This window comes from Hypanus sabinus, unplaced genomic scaffold (assembly GCF_030144855.1).
Source record: "Hypanus sabinus isolate sHypSab1 unplaced genomic scaffold, sHypSab1.hap1 scaffold_80, whole genome shotgun sequence".
NCBI lineage: Eukaryota > Metazoa > Chordata > Chondrichthyes > Myliobatiformes > Dasyatidae > Hypanus > Hypanus sabinus.
The window spans coordinates 490,783-510,243 of record NW_026781651.1 but is presented as its reverse complement, the minus strand read 5'-3'; the positions used below and the strand labels follow the sequence as shown (position 1 = coordinate 510,243).

Below are 19,461 nucleotides of genomic sequence, written 5' to 3'. Positions count from 1 at the left end.
TCCTACTGCGAAAACAAAATTCAACAGAATTTCACAGACTTTTACAGTCCTTTGACCTGCAAGCAGGATTAAAGGTCGCGAAGCCAGTTCAAACTTCCCAAATTCTTTATTCAAAAATTCAGAAACAGCTTCTTTCTACATATTTCTATTAAGATTCACATCACCAACTTTCAACTCATCACCAACTTTTAGAACACCGTCTAACACAAATAACTGAAAATCCTCAATTTCCACTGGCACCAAGTTTAACCCTTTATTTACCGAACCAAGTCCATCTGGCTCAAAAATACTGCATTCCTTTTTAACCGAGTCAGACACCTCAGACCTTAACTGAGTTTTAACACAAGGTTCAACACCCTGGAAATTCACAGGTGCATCAACAAACTGAATACAGCAATCGGGACAGCTGCCTCTTCTAAGCTTTCAATACCAGTCGCAGTTTCAAATTCCAGGTTCCCCCGACCCTCCCAGTTACTCTCTGGGAAACTCCCATCCGGAGTAAATCAAGGTAGTGGCATCCTTTCCATCTCGGTATGCCCTTACATCATCGGGAACACACCTCTTAAAGTCTTCAGTCACAACCAGCTCTTTCAAGCTGCCCAAACCCTCAGTTACCCCCTCGAGCTATACCAGCCCTTGAGGTACACCTGTTTCTCATGGGCAAACTCCATATAAGTTTGGCTCCCGGACTTCGTTAAATCTCTGAAATTTGTTTATATGCCTCCGGAACCAACTCATGGACATTAAGCACTCCGTGTTTCACTGTATCATAATTCTTTGACTGTTCAAGTGTTAGGGCAGAATACGCCTGCTGAGCCTTTCCCTTCAACACACTTTGTAACATGACAGCCCTCTGATCCCTCGGCCATTTCCGACTCTGGGATGAGTGGGCTATATATATATTTGTGTGTGTGTGTGTGAATAAGGTTCCCAATCTTCCCCAGCTCAGGTTATCGGGTGATACAGTCTCACGGTGGGATGGTAAGTAATCAGTTTAGTTCTGGAATCTGGTTTGAGTAGAGTTGGAGAGAGAGAGTTGGAGTGTTGGTTTGTCTTCCAATGGCGATGCCGATCCTCCACGTCGTCCTCCTGTTCCCGAAACTTATTTAAAAATCACCTACTCGTGACCACAGGAAGCAGAATGCCAATCTTCCACGGTAACGCTCTCAACCCAGGCCAGGGTTGAACACATCGATAGCGTTCCACCGGTCACCCCTTTATCCACACTGTGAGCAAAAACTGATAACTGTCTCTGTGTTTCTTTCTATCTATCTATCTATCTATCTATCTATCTATCTATCTATCTATCTATCTATCTATCTATCTATCTATCTATCTATCTATCTATCTATCTATCTATCTATCTATCTATCTATCTATCTATCTATCTATCTATCTATCTTTCTTTCTATCTATCTATCCATCCATCCATCTATCTATCTATCTATCTATCTATCTATCTATCTATCTATCTATCTATCTATCTATCTATCTATCTATCTATCTATCTATCTATCTATCTATCTATCTATCTATCTATCTATCTATCTATCTATCTATCTATCTATCTATTTATCTATCTCTCTATCTATCTATCTATCTATCTATTCGTCTGTCTGGCTCCCTGTCCTCTGCTGTCTGTTTTTGTCTGTTTGTCCCTCTAACTATATGCTGCTGTGTCAATATTGCGAATTTGATGGAGTGGAATTCAGAAGCAGATTATCAATGAGAAACACTTGTGGAGTTTGGAAATGATTATTTTCTCAGTCTTACTGAACCGATTTAACAAGGCAGACTGAATGTCATGATCCATTAGCCAGCGGGTCGGTAACTAGCAATCTCTCACTTGGTGCCCCAGATGTAACGGCATTGATGATATATTATTGGAGGGACCTACAGTACAAAGGGTAAGTCAAGGTTCACATGATCTGGCTGAGAAATTGAACCACTGCGAGCAGAAAATCAACTATAATGAGAATTCAAGTTTTCAGCGTCTGGACATACAGAGTAACAGCGTACAAAGAAAGATTCAAGAGCGGATGAAGATTAACTTCAAGTACCGATCAGTTCCCAACTAGGAAGAGCTCCAGTGTCATTTTCCAACATAACAAAGGCTGCCTGTCATAGTCCCTTCCAGCACTTGGTTCAGGAATTGTGCCTTAATCACCTCGTTTAGTTACCAATCATTTCCAGGTTCGACTAACTACAAACACCTGCTTTCCATCAGCAAATGCAGTTTAAAAACCCTGTGATCACAACTCGGAGCTGCCAGTTCGTTGGTCGACCCGTGCACGAGTAACCTCACCCCATGGCTCTTAGGACGATCAGTTCTAAGTCTAGCATCGTTTCTGAATTCTGTACTGAAACCAAGACTCCGGGTAAAGTTCCTTGGCACCCATTCCACGCTCGCTACGACGGTATCGCCTCCCGACTCGGCCTCCGCGCCCGTTTTCAGCACCTGGGTTCGTTCCACCGCCCAATCCTTGCGACACTGCCATCCAAGTCTCGTCTCTGCTTTCCGCCGGAGAATGGTGAGATGCCGCTGTTCCTTTAATACTCAGACTGTAATTGTCGCCTGCCACCATTGCTCATGAAAAGTTCGCCTACTGAGTACCGAGTGCTCACTTGTTCTCCACCATCCATAGCTCTCTGCTTACATCCGCATGATCATAAGGCTCCCCATCTCCCCATCTTCCCTTCCGGTATCGTAGTAACACCTCCCCCCCCCCCACCATACCAGACAATGATGCAGCCTGTCAGAATGTTCTCCAGCAGTTTTTTGAGTTCATTCATTAATCTCCTAATGAAGTACTGGATAGCCGCTGTCTTGCCTTCTTTATAACTGCATCGATATGACGGGACCAGGTTAAGTCCTCAGAGATCTTAACACCAAGGAACCTGAAAAACTGCTCCCTCTCTCCACTTCTGATCCCTCTATGAGGATTGGTATCTCTCTCCTTCCTGAAGTACACAATGAGATCTTTCGTCTTACTGACATTCATTGCAAGGTTGTCGCTGCGACACCACTCAACTAGTTGACATATCTCGCCCCCGTTCGCTGTCTCGACTCCATCTGAGATTCGACCAACAATGTTTGCATTATCAGCAAATTTATAGGTGGTATTTGATGTGCACATTTGCTGACTCGATATGCACATGGATGTAAGGAAGGTTGAGGGATATGGACAGTGTGGAAGGAGGGATTAGAGTTTGAGTGCCTTTGATTTGCTTTTTAGCTAGTATGGCAATACATTGTGGCCGAACGGCCTTTTCACGTGCTGTATGTTTTTAGGCTCTATATCTGTAATTTTTTCCTAAATTTTCTTTCCTTATGTAAAAACACGCCTTTGCAGCACTGGGCTCTGGTGGCGCAATCGGTTAGCGCGCGGTACTTATATGGCAGTACACGGCGGAGAAATGCCGAGGCTGTGAGTTCGACTCTCACCTAGAGCACTCGTGATTTTTAATGCTTGCAGTGCCCGAGTGACTAAGCGTCTCTGAAGCTGAGCATTCCACTAAAATGTTACATTTGTTTATGTGCTTCTGAGATTGTTATTTGTATTTAACTGCGAATCGATGCACCTTTGAGTGTGATCTGAGCAAGAGAGTGTAAGTTTACAAACGTTGCAAGAGATCCACGTTGCAAGAGATCCTCCCTCATTCACTAAAAGGCATGTGCTCGCAGGGCTACAAACAATCTGCCTGTTTGGTTCTTTAGTTCAACACGCGCAGCCTCACTTCCCGTTGTTGAAAGTGTCCGAGCAGATGGTTCCTTTGCTGAATTAAGGCAGAAATGTCCCCCACATTCCTGTCTTCTTAGTTCAATTAACCAAATGCTGAAGCAAAGATCTCTACCTTTCCTAAAACTATGCGTCAGAAACCCTCTAATTACACCTCATCTTGGTTCGTTGTGTTGTCAATTAAACTCAATATTTACTTGCATCGGCGAATTGTTTCAGGCACCTGCGAAAAAAAAGAGATATTAATCGTAGCCTCAATAGGTACAAATGGTATGGAGATGCTGATATCTCTCTCCCCCTTTATCAGCATGAATCTGAATTCGCCTGTACCGATTTATAAAACAATTCTCACGTATCCGGAGTTCAGCAAGCCTCTGTTAAAGAGACGACAGCTCCGTCGTTTCTGCTGACGTCCTTCCGGCTGGAGAAAGATCACTGTACTGCGACCTCAGAGCTGATCGACATGCCGCTCCGTTCCTGAAGGTTGTTGTTACCAAAATAATTTTCCTTCACAATAGGTTGTTTAATTGGCCGATGATGTTTTGGTCTGGTTGCGATCCCACGGAACAGATTGGACCGTGACCATTAATGAAATATCAGTGTGACGGTGTGTCTGGTGTCCGTGCGGACTCGGTGGGATGATTAGCCGTGATTCGTTACTATACAGCTGGCATCATCTCACAAGTAACCCTGGCTTGTAACGCGTCCTGTTGTATATAAACGTATCGGCACGTGGTTCACTCACTTCCTTCATTTAATTTGTAATCTGAGGTGAAGAGAACGGACGAGGCAGACAGGGTAAGAAAGCTGAAAGCATTGTTAAATTTAGCACGTGAGCCCGAGCGCCACCCTGTGGAGACTACTGGAAGCTAGAGTACAGAAGATGTTTTAATTCCTTGCCTATTAATACAACACATTTCAGTTAACTGTCACATGTCGCGCCTTAACCATCACCCCACAGGAAGTTGTTAATGCATATCTCTGTATATGGCGCATAACCAGAGAACCATCGAACATCACAGCACAAAAACAGGTCTTTTGACCCTTCTTGGCGGTGCTGAACCATTTTCCTGCCTTGTCCCACTGACCTACACCTGGCCCATATCACTCCATAGACCTCGCATCCATGTACCTATCCAAGTTTTAATTAAATGTTAAAAGTGAGCCTGTATTTACTACTTCATCTGGCAGCTCATTCCACACTCCCACCACTCTTTGTGTGAAACCCCCCCCCCCCAATGTTCCCTTTAAACTGTCGCCCTTAACCGATGTCCTCTGATTTTTTTCTCCACTGGCCTCAGTGTAAAAAGCCTGCTTGCATTCACTCTATCTATACCCATCATAATTTTAGATACCTCTATCAAGTCTCCCTTCATTCTTCTACGCTCAATCAAATAAAGTCCTAACCTACTTAATACGTGTTACTGAAAACGGGAAGGAAAAAAGGGCAATGTTTTGTTCTTATTGCTGCATTTCAGAGCAGGGCGGGGAGGGGGTGCTTCGGGTCATTGCTCAAGAGCGCAAAGCATTGAGCGCTTTGCATGGTTTCTGTGGTGTAGTGGTTATCACATTCGCTTCACACGCGAAAGGTCCCCAGTTCAATCCCGCGCAGAAACATTGTTTGGGCTTCAGTGCTTCAAATGAACTTGAGACTCAACTTTTCATTTTGTGCTCAAGTGTATTGTCATGAGCATCCAGGTGTAAATATAATGAACATTCGCTTTTCTAGCAAAGCGCATTGTTTTTCAAACCTGGCAAAGATAAATTAAATAAAGAAGAATTAATAGAACTTATATATAATCTACAGGAGAACATAAATGGATTTAAACCTAAGGAAGTTCGTGGATAACGAACACTGCGTAACGGGAGAATCAGCCTTCAACCCTATTATCATGTATTGTCGCATGAGGATGCATTGTGGTTTCAACGGAGCTCACATCTCAAATGTTCCCATCCAGACAAACATCGGGAAGAATAACCGTGTGCTGCAAAATTTCAAACCTACTTTAAAATATGAAATCGCTTTCTTTTTCCTCCCCCCTGTTTTCCACGCTTTCCTAGTCTCACCATACATACTCGCTGTTCAAATTCTCCACCACAGTATTCTAGGTTCCACCTTTTCAGTCTGCCTCACCCCATCTCTCTCTCTATCTCTCCCTCTCTCACACACACGCACACTCAAATACACACACACACACACACACACACACACACACACACACACACACACACACACACACACATTTAGTCACTCTGCTTCTCCTTGTTTTCTCTGTCGCGAGCAGCACCACAGCCACCCCACGTCAACCGCTCAAATATTGGTGCTTCGTACAGTTTAAGCCGCGGTGGAAACAGTTGGTAACATCAGCACCTAAAGTTTTCAGGTCTCGAATCTGCGATCTTCCGATGATATTGCAGCGCAGACAGAAGCCAAATATCTTACCACTGGTATCGCACATTCCAGTCCAGTTAAAGGACCAAGGAGGAAGGAGGAAGGACTGATCACAACGCTGACATCGTGGTTCTGCGGGAATGTGGAAAAGTATGGTTAAAACCTTCCTGTACAATGACGGTGATGTAAAACAGGAAAACCGGGTACTGTTTAGTTTTGAGACGAGGTGACGGTGGGAGATCACGTATCGGTACATAGTTGGGATCACAGTCCTTTTCAATATGTCGAAGTTGTTGTGATTCCATGTAAAATTCAAACATGGGCGAAATATTCCGCCCCTGCATAAGGGTCAGTAACTGGCCGTAGAGGTTCTCCCGCAACGTGAACATCAGGAATAAATACTTATCTCGGAATACGCTCTGCCCCTGACTCAACGCGCAGCCCGTGTAGAGTTCCTCTGAAATAACTCCCAATATTCCCAGGTTACACTCTTAACTCTATCACCTTATTAAAACCTTATGGACGGTCATTATAATCAAACCGACCACAATTATATTATTTAACATTTCGGCAACGTAATGATGCTTTACTCCAGGATCCCCACAGTGATGTAAAATGTTTGAAATGTATGCCACTGAAAAGTGATCACTGAAAATGTATACTGGGATATCAATGGAGTACAGTTCGAAAATAAAACCTCGCCATTGGACGTTAATGAACAGATGGATGGTGTATTGACAGTGGTAATTTGTCCTGCTCAGCAGTCACGAGTTTGCATGTAAAATTCCATGGCAACATTTGAGGTTTTGTGCTTCTTCGGTCCGGATCCTGTGCCTCTTTCCCACGGCCTCCTGTACAGTGACATGCAAATGTTCGGGCAGCCCTGGTCAAAGTTTCTGCTACTGTGAATAGTTCAGTGAGTAGAAGATGAACTGAACTCCAAAAGTCATAAAGTTAAAGATGAAACATTCTTTTTTTTCTGCATTTTAAGCAAGATTAGTGTATTATTTTCGTTTTGTACGATTTTAGAGTGAAAGAAAATAAAAGGATCACCAAGCAAAAGCTTGGGCACCCCAAGAGATTTGAGATCTCAGATAACCTTTACCAATGTCTCAGACCTTTATGAGCTTGTGAGGGCTATGGCGTGTTTACAGTCGTGGTTAGGAAAGGCCAGGGGATGCACATTTCAAAGCTTCATAAATACCCTGACTCCTCAACAATCAACAACCATGGGCTCCTCCTGACAGCTGCTTAGAAAATAAATAAATGATGCCCCAAAACAAGAGAAGGCTAGAAGAAGATAGCAAAGCGTTTTCAGGTAGCCGTTTACTCAGTTCGTAATGTAATTAGTAAATGTCAGTTAACAGGAACGGTCTGGAAGACCAAGAAAACTTTCGGAGGGAACTGCTCGTAGGATTGCTGGAAAGGCAAAACAAAACCTCCGGCTGACTACAAGAGACCTTCAGGAAGATGTAGCAGCCTCTGGAGTAGTGGCGCACTGTTCTACTCTGCAGCGACACCTGCACAAATATAACCGTCATGGAAGAGATATCAGAAGAAAACCTTTCCCGCGTCCTCACCACAAAATTCAGCGTCAGACGTTTCAAAAGGAACATCTACACAAGCCTGATGCATTTTGGAATCAAGTCCTACGGACTGATGAATTTAAAATAGAACATTTCTTATTTGTTCTATATGCATAGAAAGGTAAAATATATACTATATACTAAGACAAACGTTTGACTAACTGACGCTACATAAACCGATATGCCTGTTCCGACTTCAAATCCGTTTTAAAAACGGACTCAAGAACGGACCTCATAACCCAGAAACAGCCTGTACTTTTAAATCATCTCTAGATTACTTTTCATACCTAATACAATGTAAGTAGTTGGTATACTGCAATGCTTAGGGAATAATGACAAGAAAAAATAGTCTGTACATGCTCAAACAAGGAGTGCTGGAGAAAGATCCTCCGGGTTTTCTCGATTCACGGTTGGTTGAATACGCGCATGCGGAATCCGCGGATAAGGAGTTCAGACTGTACACTTTGTTGAAAGCGTAGACAAGATTCTAAATGGGATATAAATTCAAATATAGAAGATGCAAAGACAATTGGGAGATCCTGTGCAGGATTGTCGAAAGGGTAAATGCAGGCTGAGTTGGTAGTAAGGACGACAAATGCAATGTCACCATTCATTTGGAGAGAACCAGAGTACAAGAGTGAGGCTGTAATGTTGAGTCTGTATAATGCATTGGTCAGACCGCGCCTGGAACAAGATGAACAGCCTGTGTCCCTTATCTAAGAACTGATGTCCTGGCATTGGAAAGAGTCCAGAGGACGGTGACAAGAATGATCCTGGAACGAAAGCTTTAATGTACTAGGATGGTTTTATGGCTCTGCCTCTGTACTCGCTGGAGATTAGAGGAAGGAGTTAGGGTTTTCTTTGGAAACTATCAAGTACTGAAAGGCCTAGGTAGACTGGACATGGAAAGGATGATTCCAATTGTGGGTGAGTTTAGAGTCAAGAGAGCACAACCTCAGAATATTAGGACGCCCTTTAGGACAGGGATGAGGAAAAGGTTGTGTCACCAGAAGGCTATCGATATGTGGATTTCATTGCGGGGACATCTGTGGAGTCAACTCAGTTGGTAATATTTCAGAAACTTAGAAATCCTACAGCATAATACAGGCCCATCGGCCCACACACCTGAGCCGAACATGAGTATAATTTAGAAATTACCTGTGGCTATATATAGCACTCTATTTTTCTAAGCTTCATGTACCTGTCCAGGAGGCCGTTAAAAGACCCTTTTATATCCGCCCCCACCATCATCGCCGGCAACCCATTCCACGTAATCACCACTCTCTGCGAAAAAAAACCCCTAAACCTGACATCTCTGTACCTACTCCCAAGCACCTGAAAACTGTGCCCTCTCGTGCTAGCCATTTCAGCTCTGGAAAAGAGCCGCTGACTGTCCACATGATCAATGACTCTCATCCTCTTATACACCTCTATCAGGTCACCTGTCATGCTCCATCGCTCCAAGGAGAAATTGCCGAGTTCACTCAACCTATTGTCATACGGCATGCTCTCCCATCCAGGCAACATCCGTGTAAATCTCCTTTGCACCCTTTCAATAGTTTCAGCATCCTTCGTTTAGTGTGGTGACCAGAACTGTGTACAGTACTCCAAGTGGGGTCAGACCAGGGTCCAAAAATGCGGTAACATTACCTCTCGGCTTTTAAACACAATCCCATTTTTCAGCGGAGATTGTCAGGTTCTTGATTACGAAGCGTGTCAAAGGTGACGGCGAGAAGTCAGGAGAATGGCATTGAGAGAAAATATATCAGCCATGATGGAATGGACGGAATGGCTGAATTCTGCATCTATATCTTCTGGTATTATGGCCAAATTTATTAACAAACTTTAATAGAAAAGCGTTGATATTCATGATTCCCAGCCAAGCACTCTGTGTGACAAAAGGTGAAGGCTCTGGATTCAATATTTCATCCCCGAGAAAAACCCGTCGCGACGAGAATGTTATTCCAACCCACACGTGCAAACACAATGGATTAGCCATTCATCGCCTTAACCACGCGGCCATCGCGTCAGCTCTTCAACGTTTGAGTTTTATTGTTGTGAGCTTTACGATCCCTGCTTAAGTTTCACACGTTTCCAGTTCTATTTTCCTTGGCTGCCATGGTTACCAGAATTCCTGGGCATGGATAAGGAAGGCTCCAAGCGATGTGCCCCAACCACAGGAGAATGGAATTATATTTATAGGCACCTCAGACGCTCTGATCGTGCGGCGTTGAAAGTATCAATCTCGTGAAGTTTAAACCCGAGAACTTGTGAGTATTTTCAGTTGTGCAATGAGCAGTGGCCAGGTGTGCAAATGCCTGGAGTCCATTTTAACTGGTTTATATTCAAACACATCTACTTTGTAAAATATGCCAAATTTTCAATGAATCAAGCATTTTTAAATGGAGGTATAAAAAAGGATATTTAAATATTCTTTATTAGATTGACAACTTTATTAGTTACACTCTTCACATACACAAGGAGCAAAAATCCTTACGTTATATCTCAGTCTAAATGTACAATGCGCAAATTTATAGTAATTTATAATAAATATATGTAGAACTCTATACTTAATATAACATAGACATACAGTTGTGCCAGCATGAATTATCCAGTCAGATATTCTGGTGGAAGGAGCTGTCCTGGAGCCCGTTGGTCCTGGCTTTTATGCTGCAGTACCGTTTCCGGGATGGCAGAAGCTGGAACAGTTTGTGATTGGGGTGACCCGGGTCTCGAATGGTCTTTCGGACGCTTTATACACACTTGTCTCTGTAAATGTCCGGAACAGTGAGAAATACACATCTTTTGATGTGATGGACTTTGATGTGAAATTCCCGAGAGGACCAAACCGCAAAGAAATTTGTTTTAACTCAACAGCCTATTTTACAAGGCCTTTGCGAATCGCAACCGACGCCTCTCTCTGCCGTAGGGCCCTCTGAGCTTCCGGCGGCACTGGAAAAGCGGGCATGGCAAATGGCGCACTGACACTATAAAGATGGTTTTTGGTTCCACCCCGACGGGAGGGTGGTGTGTCCTCCAAGCTTGTTTTTGCCCCCGTGCCACCTGGCCCATACACAGGCCCACATGGGCAAAGGGGGGAATGCAGCATGCAATCTATCAGCAATGGTAGGCTCCCGGATAACATCAACAATACAGGAAATTGTTCGTGCGTGAATAATTTGACAGAGCCATAATTAGTGCAAATCGCCGGCGAAACTCGAGCATCTCCCGATGCCTAAAATGCAGATTGAAAATTTTCAAATTGATTTCGTGTATGCGCCGCCGGCGTCGGGACATAAATACAGGTTAGTGATAGATGACATGTTCACTCGATGGGTGGAGGCCTACCCCACACGAAAGGATGATGCTCGAAAAGTGGTAAAGATATAATGGAGCGAAATAATACCCCGGTACGGAATACCCATGGGAATAAACAGTGATAGGGGAACACATTTCACGGGTCGAATGCTGAATGATTTGGTACGGGCCATGGGGTTCCAATGAAAATTTCATATCCTTTATCAGCCCCAATCCTCAGGGATAGTCGAAAGGACGAATGGGGAACTGAAAGTAGCCCTGTTTAAAGTGCGCCGGGACAATCATCTATTCAGGCAGGGGGCTCCCTCGATAATGTTATACTCTATGCAGAACAGGAAAAATAGGGCCACTGGTCTGACCCCTCATGAAATCCTTATGGGGCGCCGCGTGACTACTGTCATTCGAACCCCTGTCACCACTGAGAGACTGGCCCTGATCTGGAACGATGAACAGACCCCAGCGCATGCGCAAGCATTGTGCAAAACGACCGCCGAACCGCATGAGTGAGTGAGACAGGCGCAGACCCCTGTGGGAAGCGAGAACATTCATCCTTTCCAACCCGGTGATGGGGTAAAGAAAGCTCTCTCTGTCTCCTAGGTGGAAGCGCCCTTACACAGTGCTGATAATAACCTGAACTGCGGTGAAGGTTGAAGGAAAAGGAGATGGATTCACGCTACGAGGTGCAAACGGCACCAGGAGTTGGAGGACAAGAAAGCATGGAGCTGACAAGCCAGATGTTTTTATGGGGACTGATACTGCGGGGAGTCAGTGTGGCCTTGAACAGAAATACTCCTTTGTCTTTATGTCACACTCATGCCAGTCGTTAAGGGGAAGAGTTGTACTCATGTTGGGTGTGTGTAAAGATTCCTCAGCATGTCGCCTAGTGAACGTCCCTGGAAGGAATCCCCATGAGCGGAAGCGAAATGCTTTCGGTGCAACTTATGAACCTATTTGACACATCCTATTCCAGCTTTAGAAAGAGAGACTGGCAGAAGGATTGTGATGTCAGCGAAGGGGATTGTGGATGTACCTATTGAAAAGGATGGTACTTCCCTACCCCGACGGAGGGAAAAAGGATGCCCTCCTTTCAGTCAGTAAATACTCGGACATCTGTAAATGGAATTTGTTATTGGAGTACGGCAGGGGAAATGGGACATTTTTGAGTAACAGCTCTTGTACTGAACGGACAGTGGGTCCTCCTCCGCTTAATCCTAATGGAACCTACTGGCTATAAGGGAAGGAGCTTATCCTTGGCTTCCAGGGCCGCCAGGTGAAAGTGGGAATGTGCCCCCAGGAAAGTGGACGGGCTGCTGTTATCTGGCCCACATAGTGCCCTCCATGCATCCTATAAAAGATATAACGCAACTTCCTTTTTGAAGGCGAAGTAAGCGAGGGATAAGTGAAAGTGAAAGGTTTTAGATGGTAGCATTTCCCTCAAAAGGCGTGGTCCGAAATTCGCGAGAAATTGTTAATATGGCAACTGCTCGAGAGAAATTGGCCAATGGCACTGCCGATGTCCTAACTGACGTGGAAGTGACGCAGGTGAAAGACCTAACAGCAGAGGTAGTTGCACTTAGAATGGTAGCATTCCAAAATAGAATGGCCCTGGACATTCTCTGAGCCGAAAAAGGAGGGACAAGCGCCGTGGTAGGGCAGGAATGTTGTACGTATATTCCCGATGCCTCAGAAAACATAACTGACCTTAGTCAACACATAAGGGGAAAGATTAAGGAGATTAGGAAGATAGGGATAAGGATAAGGATTTTGGTTCATGGCCGAAATGGCGGGAAATGATAATGGAATGGTTTTCTGGCTGGGGAAGCTGGATTACCCATGGGATAATTATAGTAGCAATGATATGTGTTTTAGGGTGCTGGGCATGAGGAGCATTACGATTGTATTGTGACCAGTTAATGAAAAGAGCCTATGATACCCCAGAGGATGAGAGAAATGCGCAGTAAGCGAAACTGGTGGGCAGAGGAGATACATCCTGACAAAGAAGTACCCTTTCCGGAGCGATATGAACCCCCTATGAGGAAGAGGAGGAAATACCTCATGAGGTGTGTTGATCTGAAAGGATCAACAACGAGGGAATTGTTGAAGAATCTAAGACTCTTTGGATATGTAGTGGTTAACTTAATCGCTTGTGAAAGCTCTTAAAATTTATCTAAAGTTTTTGCAGGTCTTGGAATTCGGCTGAAGTCATTCCAAGAAAGATGCTGTGGCCCCGCATTTAAGTAATGCTCCTGTTTGTTGCAATCAAATTCTGAGATCAAAGTCACGTTATTTGTTGAAATCTAGTCCAAAGTTCAACGCCAAGCAATGCTCTTGTTAAGTGCTTTTAGTCACGTACTCTGCGTCTATATAATGAAGCTGGTCTGCAAGACAAACAGAAACCCCAAGCACCGCTCTTAGGTAAAGAGACTCTCCATGATATCACGTATAAATAAAGTCCTTTAGGCTGAAACGATTCTCTGAGTCGGCCTGATTTGATTTGTCCGCTGATCCTGAGATTTATCCTCAACAAACTACATGTCGTGTATGCACTTTATGTCAACTTGTATATCTACAGCAGATTCTACCTGTTAATATTATTGTATTGCTTTAATATTTTATTTTATGTGCTGTCTGTGATATACGTTCAGTGATTTGCACCTTGGTCCCTGTTTCGTTTCGCTGCATACATGTGTACAGATCAATAAAAATATATCTGAACTTCAGCATTAAATTGAACTTGAGTGTTGAACAATTTCGATATTTCACTCTGACGCGATCTTTGGACCATCAACATAATTAGGCCCTTCAGCCCATCGTGTCTGCTTCGCCATTTCATCTTGGCTGACCCCGGCTCCCACGCAACTCTATAAACCTGCCTTCTCACCACATCCTTCGATGCCCTGGTCTATCAGGAAACGATGAACTTCTGTCTTAAATACACCGACGGACTTGGCTTCCACCTCAGTCTGTGGCAGGATATTCCACGGACGCGCTGAAGAAAATCCTCTTTGCCTCTGTTCCAAAAGTTGGTCCATCAAATTTGAGGATGTGCCCTCTTCTGGGTACCCCCACTATAGGAAACATCTCCACCACATCCACCTGTCTAGTCCTTTCAAAATTCGTTAGGTTTCAGTGAGAACCCCGTGTATGCTTCTAAATTCCAATGAATACAGACCCAAAACTGCCGAATGCTCTCCATAAGCCAACCCAGTTCTTCCCGGAATCATTCTCGCGAATGTCCTCTTGACTATCTCCAATAACAACGGATCCTTTCTGAGATCTGGGGCTCATAGCTGATGACGTCACTCCAAGAGCGCCTCACTACTGACTCATAAAGGCTCAGCATTATCTCCTTGCTTTTATATCCTGTTCCACCTGAAGTAAATGCTGGCATTGCATTTGCCTTCTTTACCACAAACTCAGCCTGTAGCTTAACCTTCTGCAAGTCTTGCACGGGGACGCCCAAGTTCATCTGCATCCTGATGTTTGATTTTTTTCCCCATTTTGGTAACAGTCCGCAGTATTGTTCCTTTTCCCAAAATGATGAACATTCTTTTCTCCACACTATATTCCATCAGCCACATTTTTGCCCATTCTTGTAGTTTGTCTAAATTCTGCTGTAATCTTAGCACTACCTACCCCTCCTGCTATCTTTGTAACATCTGAAAATCTTGCCACAAAGCCATCAACTCCATTATCCAAATCACTGACAAAAGTTGGAAAAGTATGTTCCCAATACTGACCTCTGAGGAACACCACTAATCACTGGCAGCCAGCCGCTGCCGCCTCCTGTCCGTCAGCCAGTCCGCAATGCATGCTGGTATCTTCCCTGTAACGCCGATACTTCCTGAAAATTGAAGTCTTCGCAATTGTAACAGAATTTGAATCTGGTGGAATGATGATGCACATTGAGAGTGGCTGATGCTCAAATTGGCGGACGTGCTGATTTACAAAACTATCTGATATGTTTGTAGAGAATTGCTTAATGTAAATAACCCCGGCACTGAGATGGACTTGACATTTGATTTACCTCAGCCCCGAAGGCAGTCAGAATATCATACATCATCGACCTAATTCCGATGTACTCCGACATACGCATGTGTACATTGATGAACTGTGGGCATTATCTCACGAGCAGTGGCGGTTCTGCATGGTTGCTGGCGTACTCCCGTTTCGTATCACATACCCGCCAGCGCACATACACACTGTGGTTCATTTCCACACTGCGCGAATTTATCTAATTTACAAAATGTACTTTTCAGGAGTGGGCATCACTGACAGTGTTCAGTGTGCATCACCACTCAAACTTGTATTCTGGCACCTTCAGAGGCGCCGACTTAGCTCCACTCAAGCACATTAACCCCCGGTGCCAGCACTGAGCCGGTAACTTTGTATATAATATTGTATGAGATCATAACAAAAAAAAAAAAAACAAAATTCTGTGTCTCCCTACCTCCAACAGTGCATGATGTAGGAAGTTCCTTATCACCCATATACTTGACGATGAAAGGTGTAAGACAATCTTCCACATGGCTCTTTAAACCCGGAATATCGTAGCGAATACTCGGGTCATACTGATCTCAGCTAACGGAAAGAAAGTCTCACTGACATCCTCTTCTATTTCATTGGTAATGTTGATTGCCCAGTGAAGGTGCAACAATGTAATCTCTCCGACGAAGTCTGAGCAGTTTCATGGGAACAAGCGGCTTCGGTCCCCACACTGAAGTAATGTGGAGGCACAGACGGCTTTAAACGATTAAATATCAGCGTTTTCAGTGCTGATGGAGGTGATTTCTATCTGCTTGTTTGGAGTAACCATATCATATATAACTCCACCAGCTATAACAGAATATATCATCAGTGACGTTAGAGTCGCGTCACTACCCCATTGCCGGGTTGCCGCATCAATTGTTTGGTTTCAATGACGTCACATTCAGGAAGGAATCACAGGAAGGAATGTTGGACAAAGACTAACGGGTTGACATCAGACTGGATCCATGATGAGAAAGGCTATTGAGAGATTATTCTGTGAAAAGAAAAGGCAAGCGCAGCATCAGTAATGTTACAGTCAGTGGGAATCAGCAGAACGCTGTGTAACAAATGCAGTTACGGAACGTAGCGGGACCTCTTCACTGAGTTACTGTGGGACAACGAAAGGACCCTCCTGGAGCGATGGTCTCCGCAGGCGAGGGGAGCGCTGACGTCACTCCCTCGGGGGTGGGGGTGCTCTGTTGTGGAATGTGAATGAAGGAGCTTCATGATCCAGCTGCTCAGACTATCAGCTGGGGAACAGGTGGCACCGGAGCGGAACATCAACCCTTGTTTTTTCAAAAGCTGTAAGTAACGTCATTCATTGCACAACCCGCCTACCCGTGACGGAGAATTCGTGTTTCCCATAAATTAGCAGGGTATCGTTCTCCGAGTCACACGCTGATGTGAAATGCACAATGGGAGATAATTCAAGCAATCGAACATGAGTCGACCGGCGATCCTACTGGTGAAAGACGTTTGTTACCCCGTTCTAGTGGTGTTTGGTTTACCCGGTAAGTCGTATTAATACAGTGTCTAACAGCTATCGGCCTTCGGCAGGACATTGATATTCTTTATGAAGTATGATCCGAAGATGCGCCGCAATGTGTCCATTGTAGAAGCTGCTCAATAGTCGCTGTATCGTTCCCTGTCCACACGGCCGGTGAGGAGACTTTCCTCTGGACACAGGAGGGCGTCTCCTCATGTCCGGTGCAAAGGGAACGGAGGGATGCCATCGCTGAAATAGCAGTAGTGTTTCGCTCAGGAGGGAATGCATTTTCCATCGTGCCTGACGGAGAATAAAAGTGTACTACAACACTAAAAGCGGCCATTCGGCCCGCCATGGCGACCTGAACCTCTGTGGTTCTATCTACCGGCGCCTGACTAATATTCCCCTACCTCCCTCCCACCTTGGCCCTTTACAAGCTTATCTTACGTGGTACAATAGATCCCGCAACGTCCGCACAGCAGGGAGCTGTTTCCACACGCAGCAACCTCTGAGTAAATAACCTCTCTCAGATTACCCCCGAAGCATTTCAACTTACACGCGAATCCTATGATCGTTCAAAATAGTTTCACACAATATGAGAGGAAATGGCTGAAATTCATTGACACCAATTATACCCCTAATGTATACAAAGATTTCTCATTCCCGTCAGTATCCTTGTAAATATTTTGAACTCTGTCACGAATTTTGATATAATTCCCGTAGGAAGGTGAGTAGAAATTTAAACGATATTACGAATTCGGCTTCAATTACATATTGTACAACTTCAAATGAATAACTCCACCCCAGTGCTCAGAGTCCTGATTTGTGACGGCCGATGTGCAAAATGATCTCTGTGTTTACCCAGTGTTTTACTTTAAATGAATGATGAATCTGTATTTACAGCTCCTTTTCTTTTATGCGGAGCACCTCACAACCTACCATTCACCATGCAATGGTAACCTGGTTTACCCTCCTGCAGGGCAGCACATTACCCAGGCTCCCAGTAAATTATACGTGCTATTTTTCAGCCCGTTTCCAGCTGGTGAAGATCACAATGCGAAGTGCCTTTCTGTCCTGCCTATGCTCACCCTCAGACCACCGTACTAAACAGAAATACATCCGGACATATTTCAGAAATAAGTTGTCAGATTCACCAGTCTTCCTCCTTCAGGGATGTCTTTATCTGTTGTGTCTTTTTTTCTGTTGCAGCTAATTTGTTAACAATTATTATTCTGTCCCGGGGAAAATGCGGTCTTTCCAAATGCATCTCTGCCTGCATGACGATGATCTATCGGTCATTCTCATTAATGTCCTTGTCTATGAGATTTTAATATTCCGCCTGTCAAGTTCATTTCTGCAGTATACGGAAGTCCTTAAAGCAACGATCTACGTGCTGGCGGTCACTCTGGAACTATCACGGTGGTACACGGTGGCCTTCACCTGTGATCGATATGTTGCCATATGTTGTCAGAAGTTTAAAACAAAATACTGCAGAGTGAGGACAGCCAGAATCCTGGCAGCAGTAATACTGGCGGGGCTTTGCTTGGAGAATATACCCCTCTTGTTTGCATTTCAGCCTCAACGGATAATTGGAAATATTTCGTGGGGTATTCGCCCGAAATTGGACATCTTCAACTCGCCAACGTTCGTCGCGCTCAGCAGATTAAAATCCTTTCAAAACCTGGTGTGTGCTTTTGGTTTAATAATTCTATGTAATGGGATGACGGCCAGGCATATCTTGCTGGCCAGCAAATCCCGGAGGGGCTTCCGAACCCATAAGAGTAAGATTGAACGTGACCCGGAAATGGAAAACAGGAAAAAGGGCATCATATTACTGTATTACTGTTCTGCTTCATGCTATTTTGGCTGCCATCGGCAGTCACCGATTTTATCGCCAGCCTAACCATGTATTTTGATCGCGACTATTACTCTGCCCGATATATCGCTGCTCAAACCGGGGTTCTGCTCACGAACATGAGTTCCTGTACAAGCACGTGTATTTATGCAGCCACCCAAACTAACTTCAGGGCAGAGTTGAAAACGTTGATACTGTCTCCTTGGACGCTTATCCGGGAATTGATCAAGACAAATGTAAGATCATCTAAGGCTTTCTCCCCGAAGTAGAAAACAGTTCCAGCTCGCACACGTCTTACAACAGGCAACGTTTTGTAAAGGTTCCGCGCTTTCAGTTTGATAGGAAAATAAAACATATCATTTAAAACATCCCGATGCTGATAACTGAAAGTTTATCATTCGTATATTATAAGAATTATTTCGAGGTAGGAATAAAATGTATGAATGTGTGGAATGGGCCAGATGGAACACAGTATTGAATTAGGACAAGCGTCATTTCAATGTTAAAGAAACCAGACTATTTGCACCCAACACTGGATCTCTGTAAATCAGCAGAGATCTACGGTCAATAACACCCTTATTCCATATTTCAAGATCTGTCAAGCCGTATCATCTGAATCAGTGAAAAAGGGGGGCAAAAACTTTTCGAATACGGCACAACAGCCTCCAAAAACTTCAGCAGATATTGAGAATAGAAAATATTCTTTCTCCGTAATTAGTACAAGAATACAAATTTTGGAAAGGCGTTACATAGCCTTTCAAAGATCCTGTGTTAGTTTAGCTTACGTTGTGTGGTTCCATTTATTTCGTGATCGGCAGTGCCACTCAGCTGTACCAGAACCTCCTCAATTGACCAGACACCCCTCCGCAATAGAAGACGATCCTCTATTCCCGATCCTGCAGACATTATATTCGATGTTACCCCGCGAGATGCCTGGTTACGGAAATCAGTCCTTACAGGAGTCAGAGATCTACGTCTAAATATTTGAGTACCTTCTATGAAAACTAATAAATAAGCACACGGTTTATTCCTTTTCAAATTGATTTTCTTAAATC

At 44.2% G+C, this 19,461-nt stretch overlaps 2 non-coding genes and 1 pseudogene across 2 annotated transcripts; 2 read left to right on the top strand and 1 right to left on the bottom strand.

The window, feature by feature from the left end:
* LOC132390183 (zinc finger protein 721-like) overlaps positions 1 to 19,461 on the bottom strand; it is a 641,047-nt pseudogene that overhangs the window by 210,541 nt on the left and 411,045 nt on the right.
* On the top strand, positions 3,360 to 3,453 carry trnai-uau (transfer RNA isoleucine (anticodon UAU)). Its single transcript has 2 exons — positions 3,360 to 3,397; positions 3,418 to 3,453. It is a non-coding gene; the product is annotated as a tRNA-Ile (tRNA).
* trnav-cac (transfer RNA valine (anticodon CAC)) lies at positions 5,285 to 5,357 on the top strand. Its single transcript has one exon. It is a non-coding gene; the product is annotated as a tRNA-Val (tRNA).